Consider the following 19,671-nt stretch of genomic DNA (forward strand, 5'->3'; position numbering starts at 1 on the left):
GTGGTTGAGGTTTGCTGACTGGTTTTGGCAGAGGATCCCTGCTCCATGCGGAGTCACTTGGAGACTTGTGAAGACTATGAATCTTACAGTCTTTTCTGTTGCAGGGCTTTAAAGGTGGATGGCAGATGGAGTAAGTTCATCCTCTGGTTATTTCATTCCTCAAGTAAGCCTGCTTTCTATTTGTGCCTGTGTGAGCTCACTCATTTGCATTCCCGTACTGTGCTCTCTCTTTTTTGTTTTATTTTTCCTGGACTGTCTTATTATAGAGATCCCAAAATCCAATGTCAGACTTTTAAGTCCATGCAGACACAGAGGAGAGGTCATGATCTGTTCCATGTGCAGGCTGCTGGGAATGTCAATGCTCCTGTGGAAAGTATCATGACAGTCTGGATCAGGGATTTAAATCTAGGCTGAAGACTCTGTCTCTGCATGTGCTCTCAGCTGGATGCAGGGTCATCAAGATGTCTTACCTGAAATAGGACTATGTCCCTAGCTCAGCCTTTCTGTGCAAAGAAAGGAACCAAAAGGATCGCTGTTCCCTGGCAGTGTTACTCAGCCCTGCTCAGGATGGGCCAAGGCCTCATAAATGTCTTATGCCATTCTTAACATAGCTCTGGGGTGGCAATGGTTGGTATTTCCATTTAGAGTGACTGATGTTTAGGTTCTTTCCTTACTACATTTTATCTCTAATGGGGACATCATTTATCTCTAATGTGAGGACCTCTCTTGTGGTCCCCACAGCCCTGTGGTAAGGGTAGAACTGTTGACTGAAGAGATAGGATATTTTCCCATAAATTCTTTGCCTCATCTGTTTTAAAATTAACCGATGATGGAAGACAAGGAAGGATGAAGGGAAAGAATAGCAAAATAAAACTCTTCTGTTGCATCACTTACAATTCTCAAATAATGTTTATAAAAATCAGTGTTGCTTTTCCTCAGGCTGCTGGCAGATAGAAGTCTTTAGTCAATTAAATCCTCATTTCTAGATTTTTTTTTTCTAGCAAGGCTTCTTAAATGTCTTCGTGCTGTTACATGTGACTGGTGCCATTTTACTAGCTAAAATAACCAGATAAGTTTTGCGTATTTTAAGTAAATACTAGATAGGCAAATAATTATGGGAAACGTGAAAGTATAGTTCAAATTAGGAACTAAAAGTTGATGTAACCTGAATGTAAGCCACATGAGTCTAAATTTTCTGATTAGTTTAGATCATGTAATTGTGAAAATAGTGAAAAGGAAGCCTAAGTACATGCTAAATACCTCCCATATACTACGTTTGGATGAAGCAGAATATTACCTACAATTCTGTATCTTTTTTTGTGATCATCCTTTCCAATCTTAGGAGGGCAATCAAGATAACATAAGATCTGCGAGCTGCCATCTCCTCTGCTAGCTGTAAAAATGTTATTCTGGTAATTTGTTCTTGAGCAGGTGAATGTGGCTTTTCTTATTGTAGTCCTAATCTTCATTTTGAATAGAGATATTAATCAGGAAAACTGTACTTGATTTGTGTTTCAGAAAAAATAAGTAACTGGTAGGATACCTATAGGCCAGATAGGAATAATTTCATCCAAAGATACTAGCTCCTTTAATAACAAGTCATCCCTTCTTCTCAGTGTAGTTTATCCCACTACTTTTTTCTTCCTTTTCAACTCCACTGAGGGTTTGTATCCTGAGAAGACCTCAATTCCTTACACTTTATGTCTGACCTCCCAACAGTAGTACTTGTTTACCTAGAGAGATAATTGTTTTCTGGAGAGCATCCAGCTGATAACTTACTTTTTCATTAGACTCCTTTTTCCTATTAGTTATCTCCTGTTACTTGATCTGTGTCATTTGATAAAACTAATTAGGTAATAAAAGACTGCTGCTGAACTCCTCCCTTTAATTTTGGCATGGTGAAATGTACTTCTTGGCTCCTTGCTCCTTCCTCATAAAGACAGCCTTCAGTTGACAAACAACATTAATCCAAAAGAAAACAAGCCAGTTCATGGATTCTCTCTTGATATATCCATGTGCCAGAACGAAATAGTTCCTAACAAATTATTTGTACCAAAGATAGTGACATAACTCTGGCTCTGTTTTACAGTTTTGCAAATGTTTGCAGAGCATCTCAAGAGGCCGGGCTAAAAATACTCAATGAAACCATTCAGCATTCTACTAAAAGCATTTTGTTTCCTAGGACTTTCCTCCCTTCTGAAAATGCCCTCCTACAGCTGCATTAAATTTATTAGAAGGTGATTGGAGGTATAAGGTAGGAACTTCCCATTTTGTGTTTTATTTTAAAATTCAGCCTAATTTTCAGGTTTTCTTTTTAGATTACTTAATTGTTTTGTTAAAAAGAATTCACAGTGGAAGGATAGTTTGTTATTAACTTGAAGTATACCCATCCCATGAAAAAGAGGCTGATTAGTTTATTTTTCACAAAATGTTTTAGCTTGACGGTTTGAGATTTCAGGATATGCAGCACTTCAAAGATAAATAGCAAAGAAATACTGCTTCTGTATGGCTAATGGTCTCTGCTATAACCTATCGAGGTAGAAATTACCTGAGAACACTGGTGGATTTTTTTTTTCTTGATGGCTGAATGTGTGCATCCCAGAAAGAAGGTATCAAAGCTTCTTTTGAGAAGCATATGGAATATGCTTTGCTTAGAGATGAGATCTGTAGAAATCACTGTATTCATGTTCTGTTTGTGGTGCTAGAGGAGAAATATGTCTAGGATATTCAAAGGTCTGAAGACCGAACCCACCAGAAATTTGAAGGAAACAATTGTCCGGGTTTCAGATCTTTTAGAAAGAGCAGTTGGCTAATGGAGAGATGACCAAAGGTAAGCATCTAGCTTGGCTGATGCTGCATGTGACCTACCCAGACCCATACAGGGTCTGAAGCGGCCAGTGGAGGCCATGCAGGATACCTGAGGTCTTATGTGGAGAACTGAACTCTTACCTAGTCTTGCTTTCACAGCACAATTTTAGCCTAGGGAAAATCCATCAAAGCCAGTGAAATCAGACCAACAGGAGGATCTCGTCAGAATCTGGCCTGTGTTTTACTCAGAAATGTAATTTCTCTTAAAAGACTGGCTTCTACCTGTTCATTATTTGGTGTTAAATGCAACCAGCACTTTGGTCAGGTCTGAAGAAGTGTTTTGATATTAGTTGAATGTTTACTGTATGCTGGCTTTTCTCCCATGTCAGAAACATGTACCATGGGGATGTTCAGAATCCATAGTGCTTGCAGAGATTTGGAGGACTACATCTATGACAGCCTATGAGCTTTGGAAGAAGGGGCAGGCATCTCAGGAGGAATACAAGGATGAAGTGAGGTCATGCAGAGAGAAAATCAGAAGGGCTAAAGCCAAACTAGAACTTAAATTGGCCAATTGTGTAAAAGATAATAAAAAATGTTCCTACAAATATATTAACAACACAAGGAGGGGCAAGGAGAAACTCCATCCTTTACTGGATGGAGAGGGAGCATTAATGACAAAGGATGAGGATAAGGCTGTGGTACTTATGCCTTCTTTGCCTCAGTCTCTAATAGTAAGGTCAGTTATTCCTTGTGTACTCAGCCCCCTGAGCCAGAAGACAGGAAAGGGGAACAGAAGAAAGCTCCCATGATCCAAGAGGAAATGATTAGAGACCAGCTTGGACAGTTGGATGTTCACGAGTCTATGGAGGCTGGATGGGATCCACCCAAGGGTGCTGAGGGAGCTGACGGAGTTGCTCACCAAACCCCTTTCCGTCATTTACCAGCAGTCTTGGCTGACTGGGGACGTTCCACTTGACTAGAGGTTGGCAAAAGTTACACCCATTTACAAGAAAGGCTGGAGGGAGGACCCAGGAACTACAAGCCTGTCAGTCTGACCTTGATGCCAGGAAGGGTCACCTTGAGTGCTGTCACACACAGGACAACCAGATGATCGAGAACAGTCAACATGGTTTAATGAAGGGCAGCTTCTGCCAAACTAACCTGTTGTCCTTCTATGACAAGGTTACCTCCTTAGTGCACAAGGGAGAGGCTGTGGTTGTAGTGTACCTAGACTTTTGTAAAGCCTTTGACACCGCTTCTCACAGTGTGATACTTGAGAAACTGGCTGCCACTGGCCTGGACATGCATGCCCCCTGCTCAGTGAAAAATTGGCACATGGAGTTAAATCCAGTTGGAGACCAGTCACAAGTGGTGTTCCCCAGGACTCAGTTCTGGGTCCAGTTCTGTTCAATATCTTTATCAATGACCTGGATGAGGGGATCGAGTACACAGTAAGTTTGCAGATGACACTAAGCTGGGCAGAATTGTTGTTGTCCTTGAGGGTAGGAAGACTCTACAGAGGGATCTGAACAGGCTGCATTGATGGGCTGTGACCAACAGTATGAGGTTCAACAAGGCCAAGTTCCAAGTCCTGTACTTGGGACACAACAACCCTGTGCAGCTACACACTGGGGGAAGAGTGGATGGAAAGCTGCCTGGCAGAGAAGGACCTGGGGGTGTTGGTTGGCAGCCGACTGAACACGAGCCAGCAGTGTGCCCAGGTGGCCAGGAAGGCCAACGGCATCCTGGCTCGTATCAGAAACGGCATGGCCAGCAGGTCCAGGGAAGTCATCCTTGCCCTGTACTCAGAGCACTGGTGAGGCTGCACCTTGACACCTGTGTTTTTTGAGCCCCTCACTATAAGAAGGACAATGAGGCACTGTAGTGCATCCAGAGAAGGGCAGTGAGGCTGGTGAAGGGCGTAGAGAACAAGCCTTACATGGAGCAGCTGAGGAAAGTGGGGTTGTTTAGCCTAGAGAAAAGGAGACTGAGGGGAAAGCTTATCACTGCCTCCAACTGCCTGAAAGGAGAGGTGGGTGTTGGTCTCTTCTCCCAAGTAACAAGTGCTAGGATGAGAGGAAATGGCCTCAAGATGTGCCAGGGGAGGTTCACATTAGATATCAGGAAAAATTTCTTCGCTGAAAGCCTTATCAGGTACTGGTACAGGCTGCCCCGGGAGGTGGTTCAGTCACTGTCCCTGGAGATATTTAAGACAGGTTGCTTAGGGGTATGGCTTAGTGGTGGACAGGTACATTTGGACTCAATAATCTCAAAGGTCTGTTCCCACAAAACGATTTTATGATCTTCAGAGGTGCAACAGCCCCAAGGTAGCAGCGCATGAAATTTTAAAATCAGTGGTATGATATACTTGGATAGTAACAGGGTGTGTTTATAAGTGAATCATATGATAAATAAATTATGGGAGTGATAGTGAGATGCAGTTACAGCAAACAGAAGTGACTGGTTTAGAATGAAAGAAAAATTGAAGTTTGTACTTTTATTTATCCTAATTAGATTCAGAAAAAAGTTTTGACTTGCTTCCTGCCCATGAACATTGTTTTGTATCTCTTCTAGATGGACTTATAGCCAACTGACTCAGGAGCATTTAGCTAAGATGCCTGAAATTGTTATTATTATCTGGAGCTGCTGCGTTTCCTATCAAGAACACTCCTGAGCTGTTGCAGTTTATAACCTGCCATAATATCAGCTAAAACATTTGGCTTTTTTGACTAGCATACATTGTGTCTCAGGCAGATTTGATTCTGCATTTTTAGCATTAAACATAAAAGCTTCCCTAGCAAATGCCAGTACCGCTGCTAGTGAATTGAAAGCATGAGCTAGCCTGCCATTGTGTCAAGTCTGGTAATTGCTTTTTACTCACTAGCAGCTCTGGAAATCCAAATGGCCAAGTCTGTTTGTCCTGTGTGCTTTCATTTACTGTACTGCTCATTTTCACATAAGGTAGTTTCTCAGCCCTCCTGGCTGAAACTCAGTGCCACGAGAAGACTCTACCAAAGCTTTGCATGAGTTGTTCCAGTGCTTTGCTGAGAGGTGCAACAGTGAATTGTATCCTGTGTGGCATGACTTAAAGCTTACTGTGAGCAAATTCTCCAGGCTTATAGATTTGTTAAGAGGTAGTGTTAAGAGTTTCTGTATGTATAGGCAGCTCTGCAGTGCCTGGCAGCATGACACCCATTTTCCTCCAGGGTCCCTTCCCTGTCTGGACTGTGTGCTGCCTGTCCCTACTGCCTTAAGTGAGGATGTGGAGTAGTGCCAGAGGTGCTCTTGCCAGCAGGATTATGGGCTCTTTCTGGCCAGACCCCAAAACAAGAGCACAGATAAGGAACAGAGGAGGCTACAGCCTGGTTTTGAATGGAGTTGCTGTTGGTTTCTCTGCCTCAGCTCAAAATTTTGCTGTGGCTTTGCAGCACTGTCAAGATCTAGTCCATGAGGAAGGAGAGAGACTGCTTGGCTTTTACAGCTTGCAGTCCTCTCTTAGGCACTGCAAAAATAAGCGAAGCAGTGCTGCTCTGGGTATCCTGGGAGGAGACATCATAGCATCTCTGCTGCATTTTGCTGGACAGGATGAGAGAGTTGTCCTACCCGTTTGTGCTGCCAGAGATGCTGCCTGTACATCTGAGAAGATAAGCAAAACTCCCCAACCACACCCTCATATGTGAAGACAATGCACTTTAATTAACGTGTCCTTTTCATTGCATATTAAAATTAAGCTGTGAAGATTTTTGTGAATTGAACCATTAACATCCAAATTTTTACTCATATATGATCCACAAATACTATCTATATACAGGATTGAGTATGCGTACGTGTAGGTGTTATCAGTGCACAAAGAGAGTTGTGTCCTTACTATCTAATAGCCATACAGCTTCTTCTGAATTCATGAGAAATGCTTCCACAGCGTGTAAGCAGTTGCAGTGACTTTTTTCAGGGTTTATTCTATAGTAGGGATCGTTTTTTGTGACACTAGATTGTTTTTAGGTTCAACCAGATTGTGCTTAGGTGAGGCAATTATTGTATTTTTTTTCTGAATGAACACAACAGGGAAATGGTTGAACCCATTAGAAGATTTTAAGAGGAAAACCCCACTCTATTTCACTGCCGCGTTAGTGTGAGTTTGCTAAGAATTCAGCAGTGGATGACATTTTACAGTGCATTTGTCTGGTGCTAAAAAAAAAGGCTTTCTGATGTGTGCCAAAGTCCCAAAATTACATGGAATGCATATAAGACCTAAAATTAAACATACCTGTTGCAAAGGAAAATTAAAATTGGAAGTAAAATGTATTAAATATACTAAAAATATGCAAAAATATACTAAATCAATGTGAGTGAGATGTGACAGTGACTTTCGTCTGTGCGTGGGATTTTTATGAATTTCTAAGGATCCTTGAGAGGAACAGATGATTTGGCTTGACTTACAGAAACTGCAGCCCAAGCAAGGTAGTTAAGTAAGTGCCCATAGCAGAACCAAACTGACTTGGCTATTCCTGGTCTCTTACCTTGTTCCCCAGTTGCTTGCTTGACTGTCAAGGCAGACTGACACCAAAATGTCAGGAAGGTCTACAGTTTTGTTTTGATTTTTTTTTTTTAAACTCATTTAACAACTTTGGATCTCTGTAACAGACATCATTTGTACCACAGATGCATAAAAGTGGTTTGAGCATGTCTGCTTCCAAATGTATTTTATTTTTAGAAACTGCAGAATTTTTCCCTGTTCTTAACCATTTCCTGTGGTTTTACTCTGGAGCATGAGGGATGAAGAAGGCTATTTATGTGATTAAGGTATGAGAATGGAAATTGTATGTCCTGGGCTTAGAGATGCAAATCAGATGCAGTGGTCAGTTAAAGCAGACTAACAAGTGAACTTGACTCATCTGTAAAAGAATAATTTTCTTATTAGAAGCATGTAGGAGAAGTGAGGCTGTGTTAAGATTTGAAAAGTCCTGTGGGATCCATATAGGAAAGTGTCCATAAAACTGTTGTTAAATCAGTGAGACTGTAGAAACAGCATGTTCACCTGTAGCAAGCAGTGAGAGAATTAAGCTAAACAGGAGCAAGATACACTGGAATAAGCACTGACACATGGAGTTAATTGAGAACAATTAAGTCTGTGTGTAGACAAGATCTACACAGTCCGTTTGAACTGCATGATATTATGTGAGTAAAGGGTGCAGGATTAGACCCATTGTTTACAGATTTACCTAATGCTTGAAACTATTTGGATGAATGGTGTTACACAAATGTTAGGTGTAATTATTATTTAATTATGACCACATGTTTACTTTGAACGTAGTCCCATGCTTAACAGGTAGGGAAGCCAGGATAACATTGCAGCTTCAGTGTGTGAACTAGTGTTTGCCAAGCACCATTTTGCTAATGGTTTCTCCTTTCGTGTGATGAAAATGCCTCCCTGGACTCTGAAGTTGCACTGGTTGTGGTATGTAATAGGCAAATAGCTTTCATAAAAATACCTTCAGCTAGAACATTTTGGAACAGATGCATCTGAGATAGGATGCTAACTTATTAAAATTAATGGTATTAAATGTGCTGGTTGTGATCTGAGATGCCAATATGTCATTCTGGTTACATTGAGAGTGCAGAAAGCAAATTTCATAGTATGATTCATAACATCAGGGGTGCTACAGAATTTCTGTAATTCATGTGTTGCTACTTGCATTTGCATTTAAATGTTTAAACTGTTATAAAATTTCTTGAAACCTAATTTGGGTTTTTTCACTCCTAAGCAGAAGGAAGTTATTCCTCCTTTAACTCTGTGTTTTGAGGTTTTCCTTTGCTCAGATCTTCCATTTCAGATGCCATGGAAAGCTTAAGATAAGTTTATGAGTGGCTACAGATATAAGCAAGGAAAAGAGCTTAGTGTTCATGGGGTTTTTTGTAATCTTTTCATTTTTGTTCTTTTTTAAGGAACCTGAAAAGAAATAGAATTCTGAGGGAAGTGTAGTATATCCTAGGTTGCAAGAGCAGGGACGCTGTTCTGTCCTTTTTACTATATAAATGATTTTTTAAGTTACTGAAGATAATGGAGAGTGTTAGCCTTTTCTGCAGTATGCTCTTAGTGCTTCAAATGGAGATATCTCAGTCGCTTCATGTGTGGCATTTTACAATTATTGTCGGTCCTACAGAGAGGGGAAAAAGACCTCACCAGCACAGGCTCTGCACATGGACTTCTGAGAGGGATCACCCTCGTTAATTCAAGAAATATTAGTCTTTCCTTTAACCCAGTACAGGAATCTTACAATTCCTGACTCTCTGTGACTGGAACTGTTATATTTCTCATTGTTGAAGTCATTTAGTTTTCCCTGTGGGACTCCCTTGACATGGTTGCCCTTTGGTAGATGAGCTTTAGAACCCTACCCACCAGCATGTAGAAGGTGTTCTGTTAGTCTCCTAGCCATGTCAGGCTTAAGGTGACATGGCATGTGCCATATGCACTAAAAAAACAAGTGTTTCTTCTGTGTTTCTGTACGTCGGTTGTCCTGAATGTCTCTGTGCTTTGGAGGGAAATGACCTGTCCAATGCATTTGTAAAAAAATAAAAATACTAGGTAATTTTGAATAAGTCTGTTTTGTGAAGGGCAAAGGGGAGACAATGCTGAGTACTGTAAGAGGGAAGAAACTTTTTTTTAAAATCGTAGTTGTTCAAACTTTCTTTCACATGAAAATACAGTCTGTTCTAGATGACTGTGTCTACTTGAAAACAAGCTATTTCAGTAGAGGTAATTTACGTTTTATCTAAAAAGATTTCTGAAAGGAAGCTTGGTTTTAAGAAACCATTTCGCTCCTTCAGTTTCTTATTTTGGTGTAGAAATGAAGGTAAAAATAATTTGTGAATGCAGTTTCCTTGTGAGGGTTTGAGTTTCTGCCCAAGGCTCAAGCATTCCTTCGCCTTCCTCTGTGTTTTTCCAGCCCTGCCATACGATTGAATGTTTGAATATTGCAGCGTCAACAGCTCCTTGTATTTTCACTTGATACAGTTGAGCAAAAGTTTTGACATTGAGCTGAAATGTTTGAGGAGCCATTACCAGTGTAATTCTGCTTCTTAAGTAAATCTCATCTTGGTGCTTGAAATCTAAATGGATTAATATTTTTAATGTCTTGTTTACAATGCTGCCTATGAAAGCCTGTATTTGTCTACTTGCCAACCTTCCTTCTTGGCCAGGAACCTTTCTGGCGTGATTCTCCATGCTGGGCTCCCATCCATTTTCCTTGAGTCTCTCTGGTTCCCTCCCTTTTCCTCAGGGGCTCTCTGGAAGATTGTCAGAAAGGCTTTAATTTCTTGAGCAAGTCAGCTTTTTTGGACTCCTAAATATTTCTGCTCTAGCCCTGAATTTCAGAGTTTGCCAGCCAACCACAGATGGCTTGCCATGGCGGTGTTACAAAAAAACATATATTTTTTCAGGTTTTGATGAAAACAAACCAGTGTTAACTTTGCAAGTGGGTAGAAAAGGATGGTTAAGAAAAAAGAAGCTTGCACTGTGTATATATATGTGTGTCTTGACAAGGTGCCCAGCAGTCACGATGGAGTAAAAGTGAGCTATTAGATAACTCTTAATGTAGATTGTAGACATTATCGCATACTGCAGTATTTTATCAGCACAGCCATAATAGCTGGGAATGGCAAAATAAACCCCAACAAACCACCAGAAGAACCAAAATAAAATCATGCAGTAAGGTTACAATGGCTTAGATATGATTGCTGAGAGTCTTAAGGGGTAGGCAGGCTCTTGGAGGAGACTCAGGAGACCCTTTAGCCCTTTCTAAAGCAGCAAGCAAACTATTAGAATGTAGAAACCAGGGGTGTGTGATATCAGACTACAGTACTGTAAAATTATGCAGCTGTAGGTATAGTGAACCCTCACTCTGAGCAGGCCAGCAAATCCTCGTAAGTGGTTATTTTGATATGTGATACCCTGATGCTAATCTAAGAAGCTGAGTGCTAAACCAAAGAAACCCCAGCAACAGTAACAACCCTTAGCTGAGTGAGGAACACTTGGCAGTGCTCACTGATGTCTTAGAAATGGAAAGTGAGCATGAGCTCACCGACAAGGGTGCAAAGGTTGTGTAGAGGGATGGATGGATCTTTGCATGGTCCCCTGAACTGGGTACATGTGGAATAAAGAGCTGATGTCTCCACATCACAAGCCTGAGACCAGTAGTCAAACAACCCCCCGCAAAGCGACAAAAGTTTGTGCGTGGTCTATCATCAGATGAGGTGGGGGTTAGCTGCCTTGTCTGGTGTTAGAGGGGAGTGCAGCAGGGTGGCAGCTCTGAAGCCAAGGCAGGGGATCCCCATTTTGCCTGTCTGCCCCTGTCCACAACAAGAGTACCTGCCAGGACCCTGCAGTGGAGGAGCATCCCTGGCATTAGCATGGTGCTGGCCTGCCTCCTACCTCCTCCCTCTGGAGCAGGGCTCGAGCCTCCTGGGGAGAGACTCCTGCACTGAAAGTGAAGATGAAGGCACAAGTGAAAGGAGACAGCAGAATCCCCCATGTTCCTGCCTGCAAGGGACTTCACACAGGGGGTGACTGCACCCCAGGGGTGGGTGGGTGGGTGAGTGAGTGAGTGAACAAACACATGTTGGTGCATGAAAGATGCCAGTTTCCAAAGAAATATTATTTTCTGGTTCTTAACATCCCATTTTGTTTTCAAAACATGGTATTACTCAAAATGAGATGGATTGACAAGACAAAATAATCTTGACAATCTTTCATTACAGATACAAAAGATATATGAGTATCCTTAATGTTTTATAGACTAGCATGTCTGGCACTAAAAATAAAAGAAGTATAAATAGTAGAAATAAGGGAAAATGGATATTTAGATTTAATAGATGAAGCAGCCAAGTGTTTGACTACCCTTTAGCAATTACTGATTATTCTCTGCTGTTCAAAAATTATTTGGAGTTGGGGATTCTTAGTATTTTTTTTTTAAATTTCCTTGCCTTTCTCAGACGTCAGGATTACAAGATGAATGTGCAAACATGAGCGTGTGAGTCAGGAAACATGGCAGCGGAGTTGGCTGCGTGAGCGAGGCTATAGGTAAACAGAAATAAAGTTAATTGGCAGTTCTCTTGTATAGCACGGGCAGCTGAAGTCCTTCTCACTGGAAGAAATTTTCTTTCCCCATTATCCTTCAGCATTCTCTTGGAGGGATTGTCTCAAGGGAAGTGAGTGAGTCAGAAAATACGCCAAGTTCATGTCACGGCTGTTTCGGCATTTCTTTCTCTTGCTGGCCTCCAGGAGCTTTATTGGCAAGTGTTTTTAAAGGAAATGTTGGCACAGGAAGGGCTTATTGTTTATGTCATGAAAGTCTCTTGGCGTCTTCTGCCTTGTTATTTTCTCCCTTAAATGGGGAAATTAGGAGTGGGGGGGACTGAGAAAGGAAAAGAGAAGAGAAACAGAGTATTAACTTCCAGAATGTTGAGGTTTGCTACCAAAACTGTCCTCTCTACGTCAGGATGTATCTTGGTGAGTCCTCTCTTCTCTTTTTCTCCATTGCTGTTTTGCAGGCTCTGCTGCAGCCAGTGGACTGATTTCTAAATGTGCCTCCTTTTAGCTTTTAGAGAGCCTTTTGAAAGAAAGAAGCAAGCAGTTTTCTGGTGGGCTCTCCTCTGCCAGAACAAGGCAGGCAGAGGCAAACGCTGAGCCCGGCCAAGGTCAGATCACTGCCACCTTCTCACATGCCGAGCAGGGCTCTGTGACAGGCTGTCGAGGACATTTTGTTAAATTCTTTTCAGTTTTGTGTAAAGTTTGCATACAAAATACAATGTGATTTACAGAAATCCCCCTAAACTTATTCATGTGCATTTTGGCAATTCTGGCATAACATAAAAGCACACAAAAACAGAACTATGTCCCGTGCAGCAATAAAAGTTGCTGTAACCTATTGCCCCCAAATTAGGCAAGAGTTGTGAGATCTCTGAGGATGCTATTAAAGAATTAAATGTGAACCTTTCAAACAATGTTTCATTATTTAGTATTTTGTGATCTGGAAAGTGAAAATCCTCTGCTTGTGATACATGATGGCAAAAAGGCTGTTTCTAAATCAGGTTTGGTTTTATCTACAGTATTTGCCCCTCTGAGATTTATGCATGCAGCTCAAAGATACAGGATGAAAAATTATTTCAGATTAACCTAGCAAAGATATGTGTCGATGTACAAAAAGAGCACACCCCTATTTCTTCTGGGTTTGTTACCAGCAGGAAAAAAAAAAATCAAGGCAAATGCCTGGTTTTGTGAATTGAACATAGAGAAAGCAACATCTAAACCACTTTTCTTTGTACCCAGTTAAACTAAGGATTGTCTGTGGGATTAAATATCTATTTCAAGTCTGTGATGCACTTTTTGTGATGTCTCTTCAAACACTAAGTGTTTGTTGGTACACAATACAACTTTCTATTGTGGCATTTTACTTGCATTTTGGTGATGCTTTTTTGAACTGCTCTTTTTCAAAGGAAAAAAGGGTTGATTAATCTTGGCTCTTAAAACTTACATTATTTCATTCTTCAACTCTTTCATGTGTTTTTATTTTCTGACCTACCTATATGTGGGTATGCGCAAAGTTCTGTAGCGTATAATTGTTTAATTTGTGGAAGCTTTTCCCACCCCTCCTGCTTCCAATTTTGCGCTTTGATTTGCTGAGACCTTGCCTTCACTTTCTTTAAAAACTTATACACAGTTGAAGAGTTTATTTTAGAGTGAAAGTTCTCATGGAACATGCATTTCTAGACCTGACTGTTCTTAGAGTTTTTGTCTTATTTTCAGATTTGGGATCTTTTTCAGACTGTTATGGGAAAAGTAACTGATTAGAATCCAGGGAACTGGAACCTAGATTTTGCTTGAAAAACATGCTTAGGAAAGGTGATTATGGTTCTTATATTCCTACTTTTGAGCGTTTCGAAACCAAGGTTGATCCATGAGAATTATTTTGTGAGATTATAATCATAAAGCCAAGATGAAATACCCCATCTAGTAAGCACTAGCTAATTTGTCTATAATTTCTTTGGATGAACATGAAGCTGTAACAGTATAATGACTTTTAAAAAGACGTCCATGTTGCACATAGAACATTGTAAGTGAACCATTTTCAGCATGTTGCAGTTCTTATCTAGAATAAGACATAAGCTTTTTCTGTTTTTCTCTGTGCATCTAAACATATGTCTGTATCTATGAATGTATTCAATTAGTTATGAGTATCTCAAAAGATGAGCACTGTAATATCACCATGGATTTTTCCTCTGTGTTAGGAATTCTGCATTTCTCTGTTCTGGCAGATAGAAGCCTTTTTGCTGTGTTCCTTGCGTCTCGTGTCATAACATGAGAAAATCCAAACCATAAAACAGGGTGTGAATAACTGTACTTTGGCCTTTGTCTGCTATCCGCTTTATCACCCAGCCAAAATTCTTTAGACATGACAGTAAGAGCACAATATTAAATCATCAGCCTATACCTACCACTCCAGTGTCAGGTACACAGTGACAATGTTGCTTTCTTGCTATGTGCCAACACGAAGCGAAATACATTAGAGCTCTGTTAACAGAGCATCACAATGACGTTTTAAATGGAAAAATGCAATTTTCTGAATGAAAAGTTCAATTCAAAACCTGTTGGGTTAGGTAAGACTGTGCTAGACTCGAGGGATAGTTACCTGATGACCCTGTTTTTATCCTGACAAGCTGCTCCATGGTGAGGTGCCTGGTGTTGTGTAAGCCAGCAAATAGGATGCTCCGCAGCTGCTGGGAGCTGGTGGCCCTGCAGCCTTTGGCTGTGCCTGGGTATTCCAGGTTCCCTGCCTGCACCTGTGTTTCAGCTTCTCTGAGAAGCTGCAGGTCTTGGGGGTACATGACCCCCGTTCCCTGAACTGGGTTTTCTCAAAACTTTGGCTAACGAGACATCAACAACAAATACAACAGCAGTAGGAAGGATTTTTGTCTGATGTGGAGAGAAATTATGCAAAAAGCCACCAAATGGTGCCTGTTCCCTCCCAACTGTGACGCAGGTCACCCTAGGCTGGGTGCCACCATGGTGTCCTGCTGCTCCTTCTCTGGGCACCTGGCTGCAGCCAGTGAGTGCTTCGCTCTTCCTGGCTTCCCACTCAAAGGAGACGCTGCCAGCTTCTCTTCCTCCCTGTCCAGCTCCTGCCTTGCTGTGGTGCTTGCCAGAACCTGTTTTTCAGACTGAAGTGTCTCTGTCAAGCTGGGTGAAGGCCATCCAACACATAGAAGGAATGGGGCAATGGGAGGGAAGGTGATAGTGGAGTGGTGCACAGTCACTCCAATAAAACGTATTTTCTTAGTGAATAGCATGGGAAATGTCCTTCTCCTCTGTCCCCTGGAGCTCTGAAGTCACCTGTTAGCTTGGAAGCCCATCAGTTTGGACTGCTCCGTTAGTATTAGGCTGGTTGGGTTTCCTTTGCAATGAACTCTAAGAAAACTACCTTCTCCTTTTTGAGAGCTTTCTCCCCTCTCCCATTTATTTATCCCCTCTCCTTCATTTATTTTTTATTGCATTCAGAGAAAGAAGGGAAGAAAACAATGGATATGGGAAATAATAATCTTGTAAAAAAATTTTTTTCCATACTTCAGAACTGTTCATTTTCTGACAGCCAAGCTCTGTCACATGAATGTAAAGACCTGATCCATATGATGAGGGCTACCAGCCCACAGCTACAGTTCAGCACTGCAGCATGGAATGAAGGGAAACAGGGAGTCATTAATAATTTAGGATTGTGTTGTTCATCATGCAAGCTAAACAGGATGGGTTAACTGGGAGAATCAAAATACACAAGTCTACCTAGTTCTCCAAGGGAGGCAATGATTTGGGGAAAAAATGTGATCTGGTTATAATCTATTTGGATTTCCAAAAGTTTTCAGTAGTGTTCTTTCCTGAAGTTTTATAAAGGATTAAAGCTGCTGTGGGATGAAAGGGAAACTCCTGTTGTGAATTAATAGCAGGTTAAAAGTTAGGAAGCAACGGGGAGTAAATGGTCAAGTTTTACAATGGAGGGAAGTCACCAGTGGAGTCCTGTAGGCATCAGTCCAAGTGTCTGGGTGGTTAAACGTACGGAAAAGGGGGGTAATATTGAAGTAATAAAGTCTGCTGACAGTGCTAGAGTTGAATGGGAAGAGTTGCAGAAGGGTCTGGCAGTACTATGTGAGACCGCGTAATAAGGTGGCAGAAGAAATTCAGTGGCAGTAAATGTTGATTTTTTTACATGGAGAAGAATTGCAGGAATATTTGACTAGCAAACACTCAGCAAAAAAAGTGCTACTGTTTAATAGATAGTTTTATAAAGATAACAACTGAATGTCCATTAGAGGTCGAAAACCAGTGTTGGGAATTTTTAGGAAGGGGACAGAGAAAAATGACATGTTCCCCATGTATCACTATGTAGGACTACATCCAAGTGATGTGATCTTTGTTCTGATCGGTAAGATTTTCATGCCTGTAATGCTGGAGCACATGTAACAGCACAATATTTTCCATCCTAGATGCAACTTTTTTGGCATGATCTTGAACCCCTGTAATAGATAGGCTCTGAAATTTATTCCTTTCCATGTTTCTAATATTAATTAGCCCTTATTCTTACTGGTAATTAAGAAAGAAAAGTATGAAGAACGTTATCTGAAAAATAAGGAGACTAAAGCCCTATCTGTATGAAATTTCATGTGAATAGCTTTATGCTGAACAGAAGCCCTCCTTAATAAATAAGGATAGTTCAGCTGGGGAAAGTTATGTGTACATTGCTGTAGCATGTCTGTCTTCTGTTATGTTTTATTGCAGGATGTGTTAGTCTCAGAGGACTTTTTGAATGGGTGGATTCAGATATATGTGCATATGGCCGTTGTACACATCAAATCCTGTATTTATTCCTGAGCAATTCTACCCAGCAAAACGTGTGCCTGCAGCTATTAAGCACCAGTAGCATCTCCATAAATATGTAAAATTAACCACTTTGCTATAGTTGTTTGCAGGTACAACAATTGTTGTATATTTTATTTGTAACTAAGAGAACAACTGAAATACAAACTTGCACATTGTGTGGTACACATACTGCACTTAGTGATTTACACTTTTCCCTTTATATCCATCTGAAGATTTTGGGTCTTTAATAGGAGAAAAAAATGTTCTAATCAAGCTTTTATGAAGTCATTGGTCTTTGGATGATTTCACTTATAGTTTCGTGGTTTATATGGTGTTATAATTTCTGAATTTCTAACAAACAAAGAAAAAGTTCTTTGTCACCTACAAATGATTCTACAATTACACTGACCACACCACTCTTCAGAATTATGTAGTTGCATTTGAGTAGCTTAAACGATTATTGTTGCTTCCCTGGTGCAAAAAAAAAAAAAAAAAGTGTATGATAATGTGGTTTTAGTGTTCATTTAATACATATAGAAGTAATAAGTAATTTTACAATTTATATATATACTTCAATTTAAACAGAAAAAGATTGAACTTGAAGAAAAGCAGAATAAACTTCTGTTGATAATCAGTGTGGTTTTTTTAATGGAAAAACTAATGCAAAGATTGCCACTGTATAAATAGTGTGTGCATAGTGAAAGATGTTATTTCTGCATTACTTAATTTCTCATTTTTCTCCTTGACATTTTGAATCAAGTGTTAGTCTGTAGAACAGATTCAAAATATCAGAGGTAAAACAAAAAGCTAAACTTTGTCTTCAGGATCTAGTTTCATTAACTCAATAGGGCATTACTCAGAGCAGATCCATTTTTAGCATACAGCATTTTCATACTGACCTTTTCTGCACTGTGAATGAAAATTGGTGCTGTGATGTGTTGATTAATCCTGTAAAGTAACATTGAAAACTTAATTTAAATGTATTCTCAGGTGAACAATAATGACATCTAATCCATTACAATAACAAAAATGTCCATTACAGTAATATAAATAAATGTAGATACCTTCTAGATAGCTGGAAAACGTGGTATTGCAAAGCTAAGTCTGATTTTCTTAAAAGCCGACTGACATTCTCCTTCTGTCTTTGGTAGCTGTCACTCAAGTGCAGAACTGTGGAAAGTTTAACCATCTGATACAGGATGGATCTAGACATTAGGTCTGAAACGGGGAGATGCGTACATTTGTGTGTGTGCACATACTGACAACATTAATTTGGAAAAATGTCATCTAAAAGCTTGAGATGGAGTAGCTACTCCAGGTGAACTACATAAATGGATACTTTTATTCCTCTTTCAGTGTAATCTCTATGCAGTTTACTTTAAACTGAAATTAGATTTATTCCTGAGGAAATAATCCAGGATGTTTAATGTGAAGATTGCCCTAAGAAATGACTGAAAAATATGTACCTAACTATATTGTCCTGCTGAGGCCCCTGGTGGAGTGCCCACTCCAGTTTTGAATTGTGGGAGACAGAATGAGCAACAGGAGAGAGTCAGATGAGAGTAACAAGAAATATCAAAGGCTCAGAAAGCTTGAGTTATAAATAAACATTTAGCAAAGCAGAGCTGCTTACTTTTACAAAATGATGTTTGGGAAGACCTTGATAATAGCTCCCATGAAACTTTGTGGATATAGCAGGACACTGAGAATTGAATTTGCAGTGAGAGAACTCTGGGAAAAATGCTTTTCAAAGGAAGAGGTGGGCAATAGAAAAGGTTGCTTAGGGTAGGTATGGCATTTGAAGCTACTGTGAGGTGACCTGCATTTACAAACGATATACCCCAACTAGCAAATCTCTCGGAGTCCCATCTGGTGTGGTGGTCACTTTGTCTCATGCAAGACATGCTATGATAGTCCCAACTGGTAACCTGCAGTATACCAGAATTTATATAAAATCCTACAAGATGAAAACCCTTTCAAACTTTTCTGTCTTTCACTGCTCCATCCTGCATTTATTACAAGTCTACTCATGAATTACTTGGAGTACCCACCCTGCTAGCTTGTCCATATGGACAGATGAAGTAAATCCACCACTGGACTGGAGCTGATGCCTGCATTGGGAAAATGTTGGAATGCTAAAAGCCAATTGAAAGCTGCAATTACTTTCTTAATGCAAGGCTTGTGGATGTTTCATTGCTATAGACAAACTGGGAAAATACATGCAGATTGTACTATTTCAGAGAGGTTATTTGGTGCTTAACTTTCTGCTATGTTTCTTGGAAAGAGGAAGCAAGCTTTCCATCCTTCACACTCCAGCGTTCATTCTGAATGCCCTTTGCTTTACAGCCTACCATGGCACGTTCTTTAATTAGCACTTGTTGCTTTTCTTCTTCTGAAGAGAATTGTGATCGTGGCAGACTTTCTGTCTTTGCTACCAGAGCAATGGGAAAGCCTTCTCTAACTTCTATAACTGATCAGCTGAGACAGTCTGGTTGCCTGTGGTCCCTAATGAGCAGCACATGACCTAGTGCAGAGGATTGGCAAGATTAACGAACCCAGATTTCCTTACCAGAAGACTAACTTGTAATAGCAGTATAGAGAAGGAGTGAGAGCGTTAGCACATACTCTGCAATGTGTCATTATACTGAAATAAAAATCCTTTGCAACCAGCTTCAAAACTTAAGGTTTCTGTTTGCTCATCAAAATTCATGTAAATGGTTGTAGACTGACCATTGCTAAAAGACTGAAGCCCTAAAGGGGGAATCTGCTATTGACCTTATTTTGGGAAAATATTCCCATGTGGGAAAACAGCTCAGAATATGCTCCCCTCCAAAAATGTTCCCAGTTCTCTTGGCAACATCCAAAGGTTTTTTTCTGAGTTAAAGTCCCTGACAGTATTTTTGTGACAGCCCCGCTTGTTTTTTAACGAGAAATTATTATCACATAAAACCCCTGAAATA

The 19,671-nt window shown here is 40.4% G+C and overlaps 1 protein-coding gene across 5 annotated transcripts in view; it reads left to right on the plus strand.

Moving 5' to 3' along the window:
• The window catches only part of THRB (thyroid hormone receptor beta), a 171,559-nt gene that overhangs the window by 83,520 nt on the left and 68,368 nt on the right, over positions 1-19,671 (plus strand). Inside the window, exon 1 of one of the 5 annotated variants that reach the window (XM_069860127.1) lies at positions 12,268-12,316. The exons of the other annotated variants lie outside the window; for them this stretch is intronic. The gene's annotated coding sequence lies outside the window, so the exon portion shown is untranslated. Of the gene's footprint in view, positions 1-12,267; positions 12,317-19,671 lie in introns of those variants that run through there. 5 annotated transcript variants of the gene reach the window in all.

The sequence above is a fragment of the Phaenicophaeus curvirostris genome, chromosome 6, assembly GCF_032191515.1.
Source record: "Phaenicophaeus curvirostris isolate KB17595 chromosome 6, BPBGC_Pcur_1.0, whole genome shotgun sequence".
NCBI lineage: Eukaryota > Metazoa > Chordata > Aves > Cuculiformes > Cuculidae > Phaenicophaeus > Phaenicophaeus curvirostris.